The sequence below is a fragment of the Manis javanica genome, chromosome 1, assembly GCF_040802235.1.
Source record: "Manis javanica isolate MJ-LG chromosome 1, MJ_LKY, whole genome shotgun sequence".
NCBI lineage: Eukaryota > Metazoa > Chordata > Mammalia > Pholidota > Manidae > Manis > Manis javanica.
This window is the reverse complement of record NC_133156.1, coordinates 165869815-165889320: the sequence shown is the minus strand read 5'-3', so window position 1 is coordinate 165889320 and position 19506 is coordinate 165869815. Positions and strand designations below refer to the sequence as shown.

The 19506-nt window shown below is 44.6% G+C and overlaps 1 long non-coding RNA gene across 1 annotated transcript; it reads left to right on the top strand.

Moving 5' to 3' along the window:
- The first annotated feature begins 430 nt into the window (after positions 1 to 430).
- Positions 431 to 14579, top strand: LOC140850390 (uncharacterized). Its single transcript, XR_012133173.1, has 4 exons — positions 431 to 765; positions 1715 to 1752; positions 7027 to 7975; positions 14042 to 14579. It is a non-coding gene; the product is annotated as an uncharacterized lncRNA (long non-coding RNA).
- The last annotated feature ends 4927 nt before the right edge of the window (positions 14580 to 19506 follow it).

Genomic DNA, 19506 nt, shown 5'->3' with positions numbered 1-19506 from the left:
TTTACTCAAGTTCTTTGCCTATTTTTGAACTGGTTTTTGTTTCTGTTGCATTTTAGGAGTTCTCTATCTAACCTTGATATTAATCTCTTATCAGGTAAGTGACTTGTAAATATTTTCTCTCCTGTGGGTTGCCTTTTTCTCTGTTGACAGTGTCATCTGATGCTCAAAGGTTTTAAATTTCAGTGGATTTTAATGTGTCTAACTTTTTGTTGTTGCTTGTGCCTTTGATGTCATTTCAAGAAATCATTGCAAATCCAATATTGTGAAGCTTTTCCCTATGTTTTTCTTCTGAAAGCTTTATAGTTTTAGCTCCTACATTTAGGTTTTTGGTCTATTTTGAGGTAAGTTTTATATATCATGTTAGGTAAGGGCCCAACTTCATTCTTTTGCATGTGGATATCCAGTTTTCCTAGCACTATTTGTTGAAAAGACTGTCCTTTCCCATTAAAAATGATCTTGGCACTCTCGTCAAAAATCATTTGAACAAATATGTGAGAGTTTATTTCTGGGCTTTTTATTCTATTCCCCTGGTGTATGTGTCAGTCCTTATGCCAATACCACACTGTTTTGATTATTATAGCTTTGTAGTAACTTTTCAAATCAGGAAGTACATGACCTCCAGCTCTTTTCTTCTTTTTCAGGATTGTTTTGGCTGTTCAGGATCTCTTGAGATGCCATGTGAATTTGAAGATGAATTTTTCTATTTCTACAAAAAAATTATTGAGATTTTGATAAAAATTGCATTAAATCTGTAGATCACATTAGGTAATACTGACATCTTAAAAATATTAAGTCATTCAATCCATGGACACAGAATTTCTTTCCATTTATTTATGTTTTCTCAAATTCTTTCAGCATTATTTTATAGTTTTCAGTGTACAAGTCTTTCAGTTTCTTGATTAAGTTTATTCTTAAGCATTTTAATCTTTTGATGCTATCATAAATGGAATTGTTTTCTTAATTTCCTTTTTTGGATTATTCACTGTAAGTATATAGAAATGCAACTGATTTCTCCATGTTGACTTTTATATCCTGAAACTTGGCTGAATTAATTTATTATTTTTTCTTTCAAATTCTGATGCCCTTTATTTTTCTTGCTTGATTACTCTGGCTAGAACTTCCAATACTATAGAAGAGGTGAAAAAGAATAGGTGAAAGTGTTCCTGACAGAGGAAAAACTTTCAGCCTTTCACCATTGAGTATGATGATAGTTGTGGGTTTTTCATATATGGCTTTTATTATATCAATGTAGTTTGTTTCTACTCCTAGTGTGCTGAGTGTCTTTTATTATGAACAAACGTTACATTTTTCAAATGGTTTTTCTACATCAGTTGAGATGGTTATGTATTTTTCCTTTCATTTTGTTAATGTTGTGTATTACACTAATTGATTTTTGTTTGTTGAACCATCTTTGCCTTTCAGGAATAAATCCCACTTGGTATATAATCCTTTTAATATGTTGCTAAACTAGGCTTGCTAGTATTCTGTTGAGGATTAGCACTTTGTAACTTTAAGCATACCATTCCTACATGTTTTGTTAGATGTATGCATAACTACTTATTGAGAAATTGTACATGGTATGGTTTTAATTTTTTTTGTCCAGGTGTTCATTGCTAGTATATAAAAATTCATCTAGTTCTGTTATGATGATCTTGTATTTCTGTGGCCTTGCCGAACTCATTTAGTTCCAAAATGTTTTGTTTTTGTTTTATAGACTCCTTGGAATTTTCTAAACAGACAATCATGTCATCTGTAAGTACTATATTATTTCTTCACTCCAGATATGAAAAGATATGCCTTCTATTTCCATGTCTTGCCTTACTGCACTGACTAGAACTTCCAGTATTATATTGAATAAGTATGGAAAGACAAAAGTTCCTTGCTTTATATTCTTGATGCTGAGGGAAGCATCCATTCTTTCATCACTATATATATTGTTAGCTATAGGATTTTTGTAGCTTCCCTTTATCAAGCTGAAGAAGTTCCACTTTATTTGTCTGAGAGTTGTTAACCATGACTGGGTATTGAGTTTTGCCAAATGCTTTTTATTTATCAATTGATATGATCATGTGATTTTTTTCATTTTAGTCTATTAATATTGATAATTGATTGATTTTTGAAAATGGAACCAGTCTTGCATCCCTGGAACAAACCACACTTGGTCATGATGTATAATTCTTTTTATGTATTGCTGAATTCTATTTCCTAATATTTCATTGAAGACTTTTATGTTTATGTTTCTAAAGGATTTTAGTCTATAATTTTCATTTTTTGTTCTGTCTCTGTCTGGTGTGGTATTAGGGGAATGCTAGTTTCATAAAATGAATAGTATCTCTTCCTCTTGTATTTGGACGTGACTAGAATTGTTGTTAATTTTTCTATAAGTGTTTAGTAGAATTCTTCAGTGAATTCTTGAGGTTGGAGTTTTATTTTTCTAGAATTCTAATTACAAATTCAATTTTCCTTAATAGTTGCAGGCTGTTCAAATTACCTAGTTCATACTGAGTATGGTAGTTTGTGTTTTTGAAGAATTGGTCCATTTTATCTAAGTTGTCAAATTTATGGTGTAGGATTTTCTTGGTATTCTCTTATTATCATTGTGATGTCTGCAGGGTGTGTACTGATATCATATGTTTCACTCCTAGTATTAGTAATTTTTGTCTTCTCTTTTTTAGTTTTATTATAGGGTTATCAATTTTATTGATATTTTTAAAGATCCAACTCTTTGCTTCATTGTTTTCTTTAGTTTTTCTTGTTTTCAATTTCACTGATTCATTCTCTGGTCTTTGTATTTCCTTCCCTCTGCTTTCTTTGGTTTTATTTTGCATTTTACTATTTAGGTCCTTGAGGTGGTAGCTTAGGTTATTGATTTGAGTCTTTTCCTCTATTTAATGTAAACTATGAATTCCAATTTCAGCACTGTTTTATTTGTTCTACAAATTTAATATGTTGTATTTTCATTATCATCCATTCAATGTATTTTTTATTTCCTTTGAAATTTTAGACATTTTTGAGATTTCTTTTGTTCCAAGAAATGGTCTATTTTGGTTAATGTTTATTGGGTACTTGAAAATAAAGTACTCTGTTCTTGGGGTGGAGTGTCCTATACATATCTATTAGATCCTATTTATCAGTGGTATTGAGTTTTTCTGTACATTCTTATTTTCCATATAATTGTTCAATCAGTTGTTGAGAGGTGTTGAACTCTTCAGTTATACTTGTGCATTTATCCATTTTTACTTTTAGTTCTATCAGTTTTTGCTTCACATATTTTGCAGCTCTACTGTTTACTGCATACACATTTAATATTGCTATATCTTCTTGGTGGATTGACTCTTTTATCATTATGTATTGTCCTTCTCTGTCTCTGATAATTTTCTTTGATGTTTACTTTATCTGATGTTAATATAGTCACTTTCACATTTTTTAAATTAAAATTTTCATGTTTTTTTTCTAGGTATTACTAGAACAATTTAAAATGCTATTCAGAGAGATATACCCCAAAATGCCATAGAGAAATCAAAATTATATTATACCAAAGGCTCAGGTAATGCACAGTAATGCAAGGAAGAGAAGACAAAAATGAAAAAGGAGAGAACAGAAAATAAAAAATAAAATAACAGTCTTAAGCTCTGTTATACCAATAACTATATTAAATGTATATGAGTACACATTTAATGTGTATTATACATTAATGGTCTAAATGCAATAATTAAAGACAAAGATTGCAGAGTGGATTAAAAACATGGGCCAACTATGTCTAGAAAGTAAAAAGATAAAAAAATACATATCTTATCAAAGTCTCATAGTCTACGGTGTCAACAGTTTGAGTAAAGTGTTTATGTCCCTCTACCCTCCTCTGTTTACGATATAATTGTTTTAAATATTTTCTCTGTATTCTCTATAACATGTGACAGTGTAATCATTTTTTCCTAAGTTGTTGAATATAATTTAGAAAACTAAAGTTCAAAAGAAGGAAAGCCATTTGAAATTATCATTTCTGCTTATTCTATTCTTCCTTCCTTCTTGATGTTCTACCACTGCTTTTTCCATTGCTTCTTTTCTGTTCAGAATACTTCTTTCAGCTACTCCTTTCTTGTCAGTCTTCTGGTGACAAGTACTCTTAGTTTTCCTTGATCTAAGAATATCTTAAGATTTCCCCTTAATTCCTGAAGAATATTTTTACTGTATATAGAAGTTTTTGTGGCTGACATTTTTTCTCAACACTTGAAACATGTGCCACCTCCCTCTGACAACTATGATTTCTGATGAGAAATATTCTGTCACTTGAATTGACTTTCCCCTATAGAAAAGGTATTGTTTCACTCTCATCACTTTCAAGATTTTTTCTTTGTCCTTAATTTTCAGAATTTTAATTATGATGTGTCTTGGTGTGGATTTCTTTTGGCTTATCCTGCTTGTCATTAAACTTCCTGAATGTGTAGATTTACATATTTTACTAAATTGGGGAAATCTTTGCTATCACTTCTTTCAGTACTTTTCCAGCTCTGCCCTCTTTCTTCTGTCCTTATGTGACCCGAATGACACAAATGTTAGCCTTCTGTTACAGTTCCGCAGGTCCCTGATGCTCTTCTCCCCTCCTTCTCCTTCTTCTCCTCATCATTTTCATCTGTGTTCTCTCAGTTGTTTAGATCCACTAATTTCTATTTTTCTATTTTCTAGTTCACTTAGTCTTTCCTCCATCCCCTCCACCCTGCTGGTGAGTCCATCTATTGAGATTTTTATTTCAGTTATTGTATTTTCCAGTTCTAATATTTCCACTTGGGTGTTTATATTTTCTATTTCTTTGCTGAGACTATTTATTTGATGAGGACCTCTACTGTCTTATTTGTTAAACATGTTTGTAATTACTTGTTAAAGTGTTTTTATGACAACTGCTTTAGAGCTATTTTCAGATAATTTAGACATCACTGACATATCAGTGTTGGTGTCTGTTGACTGTCTTCTTTCATTCAGTTTGAGATACTTCTGGTTCTTGGTATAATGAGTGACTTTTTAATTGAAACTTGGCCATCTGAAGTATTATATCATAAAACTGGGTCTTATTTAAGCTTTGTTTCAGCTAACTCTCTGGGATACTGTTCCATCAGAGGAAGAGAGGGGTGCACCGTGGCCTCTGTTGACAACCAAGTGGGAGAAGTGCTGGGTGGAGGTGGAAGTTCTGGCTCCCCACTAGGCCTCCCTTGATATTACCTTGGCTGGGAGGACAGGAGTTCCTCATTTCTGCTCCCCACATGGCTTCCACTGACACTGGGGGATTCATTACCACTGGGTGGTGGTGAGAGTCCTGAAGTTCCATTTGGCCTTCTCTAACACCACCATAGCATGGAGGGGGGTGGGTGATTTGTTACTGCTCAGTGAGGAATAGGTTGTGTCCAGTGACACTGTAGTGGGTTGGAGGTCAGAGAGACATCCTTATTGCCAAGTGGCGATGAAAACCCCAACTCCCTAACAGGCCTCATCTAACACCACCCTGGTAGTGGGGCTGCCTTGTCACCCTATGGTCTGGTGAGCAAGGAAATTGATTCTTCCCACATGACCTTTCCCAGCATGGATTTAGGTGGGGCTATAGATTTTTCTATGGTGTTTGGCTGGATTAGAGGAATTATTCTCTAAAAGTTTCTGTCTTGCCAGGCCGGCATTTTCATGGTCCTTTGGCTTTTGGCCAGAACAGGTTTTTGTTTTGTTTTGTCTCGTTAGCCCTTTCCGGGTTGCCAGCCCCTTCAGCCCCAAATCTGGGGTATAGGAGGCATAAAGAAAATGCAGGGAACTCCTGCCATGTGGTTCCTCCAGTCTTCAGGTCCTAGTGGGTATGCTTCCAGTTTTCTTAGGCTTCTTTTAAATATAATGTCCGGTGTTTTTAGCTGGACTTAACAGAAAGAATAGGGATGAATCTGTGTACTCCATCCTCCTGGAAGCAGAAGCCTGCATTTTGTATAGATGATGTAATTGGGTTTTGTTATTCACCCAATCTGAGAGCCTCTCATTTTTAATAGTAGGTTTATCTCACTTATATAATTAGTCTTAGTTCTGATATTTAATGTTGTATTTTCTATAAAAGTACTTTTAAAACATAACGTATTAATCAAAGGATTATCAGTAGGCTGTTTCTAGTTTCCCTTCCCATAAAGCAAGGGTTTCAAGAACACATCAGGTTGCCTCAGTACCATTCTGTCCTTTTCATAGTCCTAGAAGAGTAAAAAGGTGGAGAGATTTTCCTGAAGGTGAAAAGATTCAATTAGGAGAACCTGAGAAGAAACAGCAATTGGCTGACTGGTGCCTTCATGCTGACCATTTTCCTGGCATTTATTCCCAAACTCGCTTCCTCACGTCTTGAGAGCTGACTGTGTGCCAGGCATCCTGCTGGGTCCTAGAAGAGACCAATATTTTTGTTTTCCCATCTCAAAGTTGATATCCATGGGTTGTGTGTGTGTGTGTGTGTGTGTGTGTGTGTGTGTTTGAGAAGACTTAAGGATTCTGCAAAACTGATCAAAAAGAGAATGGTTAAAATTTAGCAAGAGCTGGAAAAATGTAGGGAACAGAAATCTTCAAGTGTTACAACATTTCCAGTTTTCATTCAGGGCACAGACTTGGCTGCTGCAGACAGGGGAGCCGCCTGAGTGTGAGCGCTGAGCTCTGCCACCTTCATCAGCCCCATGCAGCGGGACTCCCCACATAAATTTGGTGCAAAATGTTCCCTTCACTGTGTGCTTGGAATCTGTCATCCCTCCAGACACTTGATAATTCTTATAAATGTCTGACAGCCTGAATGTATGTCACTGAAACTCCCTGATGGAATTTCTCCAGATTCTGGGTAAGTCACTCAGGAAAAGTCTCCTGGGCACTTCATTATCTTGGCCTCTTTATTTACATGGTAAAGTGTAAATAAAAGTTCAGGCCAGACCTTATTTTGCTCTCATTTTCCCACAGATGGCTTTCACCAAATCCTGATTTTCTAATTTGTCTAAAGAGATTTCCTCTTCTGCCCTTCATATTGTCTTCTAGGACAGCCTGAAATGAAATCTTCCCCCTAGAGCCACGCAGGGAGGGAATGGAAGGCAGAGCATCAGGGAAGGATCACCCTGCCACAGGCCTGGAGCAGATGTAAAAGGCCAGGCACTCCCAGGATTGTGCTCTCCGTTCTCAGGGAAGCTCACTGCTTTCCGGAACACTGCGATTTCTGCTCTCCTCCTGGTTCTCCGCCTAGATGTGCGTTTAGATGCTTGACAAAGAAGTGCCAAGGAGCCGACAAGCGTGATGCCCTCACCTACTGCTGCATCCCTCCGTGTGATCGCACGCTCCTCAGGTACTCAGGCACATGGAGTGTTTGCACCTGATGACACCTGGTCTGGAAAGATGGAGGTCCAACTTGCCCTGATACAAGAGCTTTGTGGAGATGGATGAAATGCAGACCATCAGAAGGCAGAGCAGGTCCTCTTGTTGCAGGACACAGAATCCATCTGCCTTTCTCCTCCTAATTCCTAATTCCCCACCATCCATTTCAGCCTCTTATCTCTGGCCCCTGGCCTTGGACACCATGCTCTCAGAATAATTCTAGAGCAACTCTTAGTTGCTGGTGACTTCTGCTGTGTTCCTGGTCAGAGACATTTGACTTTGACATTAATCTTTGGAAGTCAGGGAAGTCTTCCAGGCCAAAGGAAAGGATATTGAATGCTGTAATTTCAAGATAGTTATAGCACATTGAAGAAACATGGCACAACAAGAATGGAAGTTTCTGGATACCATTCTCCTGGAGAGACAGCTGTCCGGGCCCCTACTTTGGCAGCCAGTTCTCAAGCATGCATCAGTGCACCTGAAACCCTCTATAAATGGAAAACTCAGAATACAGCTTCTCACAATGACCCCACCAGTATGCACAGTGGAACCCACACAGTTGGTTAAATTTAATTTCCTGCAGAGGCACAGAGACTTAGCTCAAATGCTACCTTCTCTGGTAAGTCTTCTCTAAACCCATCTTAAGCTGGGCGCCCCAGCTGAGTGCTCTCTTAGCAAGCCAAACCTCTTCCCTCTCATCACCTAGCTCACTGCAGTGTGCTTGCTTATGGGGTGCAGTGAAGGGCCTGTCCCACCTATTGGTCAGGAAGCTATCTGGGGATGAGGGTCAATCTTACTGCTGTTAGGACTCCCAGTGTCTAGCACAGTGCTTGGCACATAATAGGCACTCATAAATGTTTCCAAAGAGGGACCATGACAGATATGTGCAGACAGTCACCAAAATAACCCTTCTATTCACTTATCATGGAGCCTGGAATTTTGCCATTAGCTATGTATTCCTTTGAGGTGAAAAGTTAATCCTATACACCAAAGATCCCTTTTCAAAGTTAAAGTTTCATTGGAGGGATAACTGTCACTGAGAGCTTATTGGGTGGGCATGAAATGAGCTTTTCAGAACCAAATGAACTTTGCAGAACCTTAGCACAGCTTGGAACCTGTGAGGAAAGTACCAGGCCTGAAGGGAGGGAGGCATTCCAGGGTCACAATGGTACAGAGGCAGAGGAATGAAAGTCATTTATTGCTGGAAGACTAGGTCTGAAACTTGGTTTCTGTGACATGAGCTGCTCTTTTCTCTTATTAAATTAAAAAATATAGAAACACATCCTTAAAGTGAGCCAGGTACTAGAAAAACATTACCTGGCATATAAAAGGCACTCAGTAAACATTTGTGGAACAACTTCTCTTAGGAACATTGTCAGCCACACTCTCATTTCTTTCTGTGTGGTTCTGGCTTGCAAGGAGCAGAGAAGGTAGCAGGAAAAGAACTGGGCTGATGGGCAGGGTTTCAACCCAGCAGACCCCTGCCACCCTGCAGGCTCTGTGCAAACAGGGTTGAAGCTATTCTTCCTGGGCTGGGTTTGGAAATGCAGCTCAGCCCCAAATGACAACCCTTTCCTTCCGTGTGGGAGGCCAGATCCTATGACCGGCCCCAGATGGCTGCGCAGTGACTGTGGGCATGCATGGTGCACACACAGGATGTTTGTCCCTGCTTGCTGCTCGGGGGCCTAGGACACTCAAAGGCAGGGAGCCACAGTGGGGTCTGTAGGTATGAACAGGGCCACCTGCGAAAGGAGGGCATCTTGCATTTGGTGGGAGGTGCTTGTAACTAACCATTGGCCGCCCGGGTTGGTGCTTAAACTAGTTACCACCTACACACATTGAGAAAAGGAAGAAAGAGCAGTTAGAATGCAGGAAAGAGGGAAAAACCCGACCTCGCCCACTTGACAGGCTCAAACTGCCGCTGCCAGCCGCCAGTGGTGTGGGGACAGTCCCCTGCAACAACCTGCTTAGACACTGGATTTGCTGCAGTGAGCACCCTGTTGGAGCTGAAGCAGCTGAGGCCTTTCTAAAGCACACAAGCGAAGAGATCCTGCAAGGATGTGTGGGCCATTCCCAAAACCGAATGCTCTCTAGGCTGAACTACATGCAGGGGAGTGAGCAGGAGGAGGGCTGTGGGAGAAGTGAAGCAGAAAGAATCTTTGTGACAATGACAATCTAAGGAACACTAGATAACCAGCTTGCTGGGTGTTTCTAAACCTTCTGAGGGGAGGTGAATCAGTGGAGCATTCATGCAGAAAATTCTTTTTCTCCTCAATGCACAAGCCATTGCCATGCAAAGGTATTCTTTGTGTGGGTGTGAAAACCCTCATCCCTACAGGCCAGGATTCCATCAGGCTAGGAGATCGTGCCTGTTTCTGGGAAGAAGTAGTACTGGGTAAATCTGGAGAACTGAGGAATTGGGTCGCGTCATTCACTAGGGGACTTTTGGTTTCAAGGACTCAAGTGTGTCTAATTTCCTAGAGCATCATTAGGCAGAGAAGGCCCGATCTAGCCAGACCACTGTGGTGACAGGACATGTGGGAGGGAAGCTTGGCACCCTCCTTCCATACCTGCTCAGCTGCCCCATGCATTGGAGGGCAACATTAATACTTGGGGGTTGGTAAGAAATGCTAAGGAATCTTCTGGCAACACCCCAGCCTTGCACACCTCTGGTCCTCCTGGGAAATCCTCTCTGCAGGTTTTCTCACCTGGATCTCAGCACCTGGCAACTCTGATGGGCCCCTGTGTGTGCCAGCTGGGCAGGCAATGGATACTAAACTCCTCTGTTTGTGTCCTCAGACAGAGGTATCATCCCCTCGCCACAGAGAGCTGCCCCTTAGCCAGCACTCCCCAGAAAACGGGTTGCTGTGGCTCATGTGACAGCCCTGTTGACAGGCTGCAGTTCAGGGAACAGAGATTCTAGAAGTTGCTGAATATTTTCATGCCGGCAGCTGGATCCTTGTTCCTGTTTTCCACAGTAGATGTAGTATTACATCAGATCGCACCTACACAAAGACCTCTCTTGAGCTTCATGTGGTGCCTTTAGCCAGAGCTCTCATAGGCAGAGTGGCCAAGGGAGGCCTGCTCTGGGGGTTGTGCTGGGCACCTGCTCAACAACACAGGCATGGGGAAGTCTTGCCCTGAGCCAGTCGGTTCTACGGTCATACCCCAGTTACAGCATATCAGCCAGAGCTCCCTCAGCTAGCTCTTGTCTCCTGACCTTTTCTTACCAGGAAGGGCCACTTTCCCTGGAACATGCTACTTGCTTTTCCAAGGGAGGCAGGGAGGCCTAGCAGGGGATGGCCTCAGGAAGTTTTTGTCCCAGGGAGGATCCTTGCCCAGTGCTGTCTCGCACCCAAATTGAAAACAGCTGCTGCCAGGTGTGTAAGAAACTCCCTGGAGATCAGAATGAGGAAGTGTGATCATTTGCCTTTGATTTAGAAAATGAAGGTCCAAATACAGATAGGCACTGAGAGGGCTGTCTTCCTGCCAGTTTCTATCACTGAGAAGAGGGTACACTTCTTAAAAGGAGACAATCCTGGGGGGAGCGGGGACAGGAAGCATGTGGCCCACGCACTGGGAGGGAAGTCTTCTGGTCAATGTGGATTCATTTGATTGAGGGAGGGATTTTGGACTTGATTCCAAAACAGGCTACCAAATACCCTGGCTTACCCAGGACAGTCATGGTTTATACCTGTCCTCCAAGCTTAATTTTTAATGGGGCTCCCTTTCCCTCTCAAAAAAGCCCAGGTTTGGATGATACATTTGCGATCACCCTATTACAAAGCAGAGAGAGAGTTAAGGCTGGAAACTAATCCAGAGAGTGACAAATAGGATGTGGGGCTCCCAAAAGGTTAGTTTGGCTAACACCAAACTACAAGCAGTAGAGGGCCGGATTGATTCATTCTCAAGCATGTTTAGAACCGCAGGCTTGTCAGCAGTGTCCTGGCAAAGATTCACACAGTGGGGATGCTGGAAGGGTCTTCGGAGGAATCTAATTCGCTTCCCCTTTTACCAAAAGAGGACACTGGGCTAAAAGAGATAAACGTGACCTGCCCAGGTCACACCTGGTTCACAGCCCAGTGGAGATGGACTTGCCTCTGGTGGGGGTGGGGTGGGGTGTCAAGCCCAGGTGCTCTGTTCTGGGACAGAGGGGCAGGGAAGATCCTGAGAGGTGCTGCACAGGGTAACTGCCCCGCACCCGGAGTGGCTGCCCCGTGGCAGGGGAGCGACCTCTGCTGTCTTAGGTTCTGAGGCAGAGGAGGGAGGCCAGGGACAGGTGCAGCTCAGAACTGCTGAGCATGCTTGGCTGTGAGGCTGGCGCCCAGGTCTGGAGTCACAGTAGAGCGGTGGGTGGGGCTAAACAGGCTCTCCAGGGCAGTGATCACAAGGGATCCAAGGGATTAACTGGCCAGTAGAACTAAGAACGAGGGGAGAGACAGGTCAGTATGGAGATGAAAAGTCAGTGGGGTCAAATCAGCAATTTATAGATTCTAAGTCTTCTCAATGATTCAAATTGTAATGAAATCTCAGTGAAAGGCAGTCCCTAATGACAGCTGTCTCGCCTCTAAGGCAGTCAGTCCCTAAAGGCAGCCGTGGCACCCCTTTCCTAGCCCCTTAATAGGGCTGCATTGGGAGAAAATCACAAGTTGGTAACAGCCTTGACTTCCACTTGGTAGATGGGAAAACTGAGTCACAGAGAAGCCAGCTCCCCCTGTCTGATGGTACCATCAGCAAATGGTGTGATTCACAAGCCTGCAGGGTGAGTCCACAAGCCAGCCACAACAGTGTGCTGGTGGTTTCATCACAGTCTTACCTCCCATGTGGCTCGGGTGAGGTGGAGGGGTGAGGGGGTAGATTTTTCTGTGATTCTACTCATCGGATGGAGGTCCCAGCAAGAAGCCCAGCCTGAGGGTCCAGAACCCTTGTTCTGGTCCCAGTTCCACGGCCTGCTAGTTAACTAGGAGTGCCATTACAGAGAGTCCCTACTCTGCCTCCCTCCCCTACTCTCCTTGCTGTCAGAGGCTCTGGCCTCTGTCATCTCCAAGGCCTCACACTGGTTGTCCCTCCATGGGTCTCTGGCTTTGGCTCCACCCGTACCTCACCCTGACCCAGCTAGACATTCAGCTCGGGCATCTTCTGTGTGGTCTGTATAAAGAGCACCCTCACAGATCTGAAGGAAATAATTGTTCTCAGGCCTCAATTATCTCTGACAAAACAGAGATGCTACAGTATGCATGCAAAATATCATTTTAGAAAACATCATATTTGCTTCAGATCTGCACTTTTTGCCTCCAACAAGTTTTCACCCAATGAAGCTGAGTTAAATATTAATGTTTGTTGCAGATAATCTGCAAAGTGAATAGCTCCCCAAGTAAACCTATCCTGGACTGCAGGCTGACTGTAGTCAAAATAATCTATTGTCACCCTGAGCAAGTTTTCCATATCGTCTAAAAAATCCTGCACACCAATGTCACACATACATGGGGCTCTGATGTGACATTAAACGACCCTAATCTCCTGTGGAAAAAAAGGCATGAAATAGTTTCAGTATATATGAACTAAGCACACATTTGGTTCAGTGACACTTTGTTGATGATGCCCATTCAGATATTTGCAAATATTGAGAACACACCCACAGACATTGTCCTGGGTTGCCAGCAGTGGGCAGAAACCACCAGGGAAGACATGAAATACTGAACGTCACTGGAGATCACACACATTCTAGGACATATCAGACTATCTTAACCTTCTTCTCCCACCCTCCTCCCAACCCACAACTGTTAGTTTTATAATGTCCCAGGGAAGCCAGCCTGGGGAAGTATGACAGTCAGCAGAATGGGGGAAACTGACAGAAGGAGGCTTCTGGCGGCATCTCGTTCCACCCTCTCACTATAGACGGGGAGAACAAGAGAGGAGCAGGAAAGAGAAGGTTCTCTCTCTGCCACAGGAGCGAACACCAGACAGAACAGGAAGAAAGCACCAAAGGCTCTGTGTCCCTGACACCTTGACTAGTGATGGGGGGTAAAGAGGTGAGTGTCTGGGGCCCAAGAGCAGATCCAAGGTCATAGAAACACAGCTTGTACCTGGAAGGAAAGGGCCTTGGGGAATGGGTCTCAGGATGGGGGACTGATGGCTAAATGTGGAAAACCAAAATACTGAGAAAAGTGTCATTCAAAATTGGTGCATTATACTCAGGACCAGGTCTCCCAGATGAACCCAGTATTTTGTATCAGCACTTCATTATAAAATTAACGCCACTGAAAAAGACCCAAAATATCACATCTTAGGCAAATGAGTTGAAAATCCTTTTAGTGACACCCTATTTTTTCCACCCATCTCTAAAATCAGAGGACACCTGGTATGGTGTTAGGTAATGAAACGCAACTCCTGGAACACGCGGTTTCCCCAACGGTACAGAATTGAAGTGACATCATGGAAAATGTATATGCCTCAAGGTCACTCTAAGTATAGTTTCTAGGTGAAAACACGACTCTTAGTCATTGGTGGAAAAGTGTGTGTGTACTTTTGTGATTTGCTAGTATCTGCTCCTTACTCCCTCCAAAGACAAAGTTTTCATTAAATATCATGCAGGCTGCTGGCCAGTTTTCCCACACGTTTGGCTCCACGTAGATGCACAACCTAAATGTCAGTCTCACCACCCCTGTGCTCCTTTGTCATTCAGGTGGAAGTAAGACAGTTGTTACCAAAAGAAAAAAGAAGCTTGTCTTCTGCTCCAGGACAAGGAACTTATAACATAAGACGCCCATTCCAAAGGCTAATACCAACGGTCTCATGTGTGTAGCATTCCCTGTGGAGACAGAAGTGAGGACGTGGCAGACACAGAGTGTATGGGATCCTTTGTCTTAATTAAAAATTACAGTGCAAGTCATGGAATTTGGCCAAGCCTCATAAATCTGCTAAAAGAATCGAGACTCTGTCAGATAAGCTTAAATAGAACCAACTGGGGCCTCCCGAGAACTGAACAGATTCTGCGCCAGCAGTTGACACCCACTCCCCTGTCACTTTGCTGCACTCCACCGACAGTGGTTCTGCTCATTAACCGGCAGCCCTCCTACCTGCCGATGACAAGTTTATCCCCACGGAGCACAGAATTCAGAGATGATAAATTTACTCCTGCTTGTAAAAATGAAACTCTTCTCAGGACAATAAAAATACTGTGAGCCTTTAAGGAAATCAGGACTTTGTCTGATAACCTACCTTCAATTAGCAAAGCCTGGTCCTCTCGGCCAGGACAGCTCCTCACTGCCAGGGAGAACTGCTCTAAAGTCACTGTAAGGGAAGAAATAGAAAGGGTGAGTGGCTTCCCTTTAGACCCTGAGCACCTCTGGCATGGAGAAGGTCACTGAGGTTCTAGGAGATGCAGGCGCACGCATAGGTCTCCCCTGGTGACACCTAGAGCTCCCACTGCTCTCTGAGTGGGTGAGGGCACGTGATGTCTCCATCATCAGCAGGGATGGTCATGTCAGAGCACGCCACCATTGCCAGGAGGAAGTTCCATCCTAAACCACAGGGAGGTCCCAGGTCCAGCCACCAAAGACGAGCCAGGTTCCCAAAGACGGAACTCCATCCCTTGGTTCCTGGAATCTCCACCAGCCTTTGTCAATATGGCAGTGCTCAATTTTCTATCTTGGTCTTCCCTCATGATTTCAGTGGAGTTAAGTTTTCTCTTGGTGTGAACATATGTTCCCCAGTATTGACCTGAGCAAACCCTACAAACTCCCCAAAAGATTTCAAGTCATGTTGCACTAAACATCTCTCTCCAACAGAATGGTGAAGAGAAACTCAGGAAGGCTTGCAGGAAATACTTTAACAGACCATTTAAACTGGCCATGAAGCTCTAGGAATATCAATCTAGACAGTTTACACAAGTCACACTCCCTTTCTCTGTAACGGTGGCCCAGCTCTCATAATAGGCCAGGCCGTGAGCACCCCTTTTTATTTTGGTCTTAGTAAATACCTAACCACACATTGCCTTCCCTCTACACTGTTTTGTCTGTACTGTTTGATGCTCAGAAATGCTCCTGTGAATCCCTGCCACCCTCAGATTTAAATCCACTTCTTTTGACAGACCTTAAGGCTTTCACTTAGCCCACCTAGACACACCTCTTACTTGCAGACTCAAAGCTGCGTTCGCTCCTCACCTGTCATAACCCCTCACTGCCGTCTGCTGGGTGTCCCACCTTATGCCTTTGAGCAGAGCCAAGCTCACCCCTCCACTGAAGCCCTCCAGGCCTGCCCATCCAACCACTTAAAGCTACTGACCACCTCGGGGTCCATCCCAAACTCCACGGAGCCCACAAAGGCTACACCAAGTCACACCACTTGAGGGACATTCCAATTCCACTGTTCTGTCCTCAAGGATGTCTGGATGTCATGTTTACAAATGCAGATATTTTACGGGGAATTATATCAGCAATAATAAATTTTCATCACAAAACAATGTCTGAGTAAGTTCTTTGTAGTTTCCAGTGTTACCTATAAAAAACCTTTCTTCAGACAGTTCCCATCTATGACTGAATTACTCTGCACAGTCTTAACTGTCCTCAGTTGTATCTTATGTTGATTATTTCTTCTAAGTCTAAATTTTTGCTCTCTTCCAGTCAACATGAGTGCAAGATCAATAGAGGGATCAGCTTGCATATCACATCTAGCCAGTCATTCACTGGCTAAGGTCAATATTAATGACAAAGAACCTTATTTTTAAAAATTGTTTAAATTTAAAAGAGTTAAGAACTGAACTTTGCCCATGCCTGGGACTGACCAGAGCTCACAGCATGAGTCGAGAGCCCAAGCTATGCTGAGCTTCCAGGAGAGCTCCTGCCCTCACCTCAGCACACATCAGCTCCTGCAAGACCTCAGAAGCAACCGCCGCTCTCCTCCAACACTTGTATCAGCTGTGTGTTGGCCTTTTTGCTGGGACATAATTTGATGTGGCAAAATACTGAACTCTGACTATTATCGGAGGATGAGTAGAGAACAGTCTACAAATTCAGGTGCTAGGTTTCCTTTAGATAATCTTTTAGAAGGTGGCTATTTGATCTGGTAAATATTTATGCCGTAACTTAGAATCTTACTTAGCATAGGCTGTGATGGCTCCTCACTCTCACTGACCACGGCTGGTCCTCAGCCCCGGTGCCCTGTCCCCTCCCCATGTGCTCAAGTCCTGCCCGTCCAGTGGTCACCAGCCCAGGTGCAGGTCAGACAGGCCTGACTCGGGATCTTCACCACCACCCCCAGCCGCCTGCCCTGGACAAGCCATGTGCTGTCACTGAGCCTGTCTCTTCACCACCACCTGTGCAGACAAGGGCTGGCTTCCCAGAGTTGGTGACAATGAGTGGCACAGAGAGGCAGGCACCACAGAGCAGGGCCCGGCACAGTGCCCACCCTGTCCCACACCCTGAAGAAATTTCTAGGCATGATTCCCTCCCTGTTTGATGCCTTGGGGTGACACTTCACACACTGGGCTTTTCTTTATAAGCCACTCTTTGGATTTGAGGTGCATACGTCTCCTTGTCCCAGTACTGAGACAGCTATTCCCATCCTGCCCAACGCACCCAACTCACCACCCGTTTGGTGGAACTGGACTGATGCACATTTGTGGGGTTGCAGGGCCCTGCAAGTGGAGTCTCCCCTTCACTGGCAGCTGAGGTCTGTGGCGGAGCACCTCCCCCTCCTACACAGATGGAGGACCCCCTGGACAACCGGAGGCCAAGCTCCAGAAGCAGAGCACCGTCTGGTTTCTCCGTTGTTTCCCCTCACCTTCAATGTCCACGTGCTGCGCTCTGATGCTGCCAGAGCCCTACGGCTCAGCTCACTGCACTAGGATTCCCAAGTTGCGAAGGAGGAAGGAGAGGCACAAACATTACCCAGTGCGCCACTCCCAGGCCACATGCCACTCTGCCCAGTTCACTAAGTCCCTCCCAGTGAGTCCCTCCTCTCTCCCCAACTTTTAAATAAGAAACCCCAAAAACCACACTCAGAATAAAAGCATTTGAGGCATCTGCTTCCCTCTGCCTGTGCTGCTGATTCAAGGGACTGACTGCCTAAGACGGTTTGTAGAAGGACAAACACCAACAAAGCACAGGGCCCCCCGGGACTTGGTTTTCCTTAGGAGACTCTGCATGGAATCAGTTCCTTGATTCCACATGGGTTGTTCTGACTGCCTTGGTGTCCTAGGGCTGCTCATTCCAGTGGGGGATGCAAAGGCTTCCCCTGTCTGCGTGTAGTCGAGTTCTCCTTGGCTCAACCTTTCTACCTGCTGTGACGAAAAGATCGGTCGTTCAGACAACACAGGGAGAACAACAGATTTTTTAGAGAATGAGCAGCTTTGAAGTGAGCAGGGAGGTGAGGGGAAGTGTAGGAAAAAGGACCCAGTGGAAGCTAGAAAGTGGTAGCTTGGGAGAAAAAAGTTACCAGCGAGCATGAAATGCATCTGTCTCCCCTTCAGAAGGTGCTGCAGTGGGTTGGTGTGGACATGAGGAACAACGGCCTCGCCCCTGCAGCCACTTCTGGAAGGCAGACAGGACTTTGCAAGATGGGAGATACCCGAAACTCATGGACGTGCTTGTGCCTAGAACTGCTTTCATTATGACAGGGCCATGCAAATAAGGGGAGAAGTAAAGACAGGCCAGTTGTGCCATTGTGTCATACTCTCCTGCTCTCTGAAATACGCCCGGTAAGGTCGGGAACTGTCACCAAGCAAACAGGCATTAGCGATGGTGGTATGTAACCCAGGGGGTGCTCAGGAATCCTGTCTCAGAATGTTCTTTCAGCTTCTCTCTCAATCCCCATGACATTATCCCTGGGCAATAGGGGTCCTGCTCTAGGAGCCAAGCTTTCAAAAGCCCTGCTCTACTTTCCTGCAGCTGCAGCTTCCCCATGGGGCAGAGGGGACTGTCCATCAGCAGCTTGCACCCAACTTCTCCAGGGGCCCAGGATCCTGGGTTTCCCAGCTCAAACAGCTCCAGCCTCTCCCCTGGGAATGGGCTCCTCCTGGTGCATGCATCCCTAGACCCACGGGGTGGCCAAAGTGCAGCTGTTGGCAAGTATGTGGACAGACCCTGGGTGTCTAGAACAGGTGAACCCACCCCGTGTGGGATGGAGCTGCAGGGGAGACAGTGGGGAGCAGCTGGCAAAAGCATCTCCTTGCACTACACAAATCACACAACTGCCGGGGTCTGAGACTTCTAAATTCCAACCTGGCTTTCTGGATGAATGCAGCTACATTTGCCCAGGCTAAAGGATAGAGTATGTTTTCTTCAGCACTTTGTAATTTTTTTTTGTATACTTGCCCTGGACCCCACTCACAGCAGGGCAGGCTCATGCCAGAGAATGATGGCCTCATGCTAAAATACAGGCTCACCCAAGCCTCTGCAAAGCCAGGCCATTTCATCTATCCCTGGAAAGAGGATGCTGTCCCAGCTACATCTCCAGTTTGGCAGAAGAAGGCTTTCACCTCACATACCCGCAATGAAGATAAGGAAACCAGCCATGTCTGACACCTACCCCTAATGGGAAAGTTCTCCCTGGAGCGGGTCTGACAGGCAAGCCCCCGGGGGTGGTCCATGCTCCCGGGACAGTGCCCTCCCCATCACTGAGGCTTCTCTGGCACCAGGGGTGGCGGGTCCCTAGCTCAGGCCTGCCTTTCCCTGGGAGCCTTGAGGGTCAGACTCAATTGGCGCTCACGCTGGCAGCTCCTGAGCAGGGGCCCTCCATTTATTCTGTAGCCCAAGGAACACAGTGGTGGCTGTCCCTCAGCCCTGCCCTCTCACCTGCGTGTGACATTGGTGCCCTTGGCTCAGTTTGCAGAACTGTCTGTCACTCCAGGCTTCTGAAATCCCCCACCCACCTCTTCTGCACAACCTAAGAGGGAAATGTTGAAAGGCAGAGAGAAACCAAAGGGCTGAGTCTTTTCAAAAACAGCTACCTCTTGCTTTGTTTTCAGAATCAACACAGAGGGGGAATGGGGGCTTTTAACTTCTTGGCCACCAGCAGTTGGGGTGGCTCCAACCTCCTGCCCATTGGGATGCCGGAACAGGCAGTGGAGCTGACCCCGGGGACCTCCACGCTGCCTGCCCGCCCCCACTCCTGCTCTGTGTGGCCACTGGCCCTGCAGCGCTCACCTGC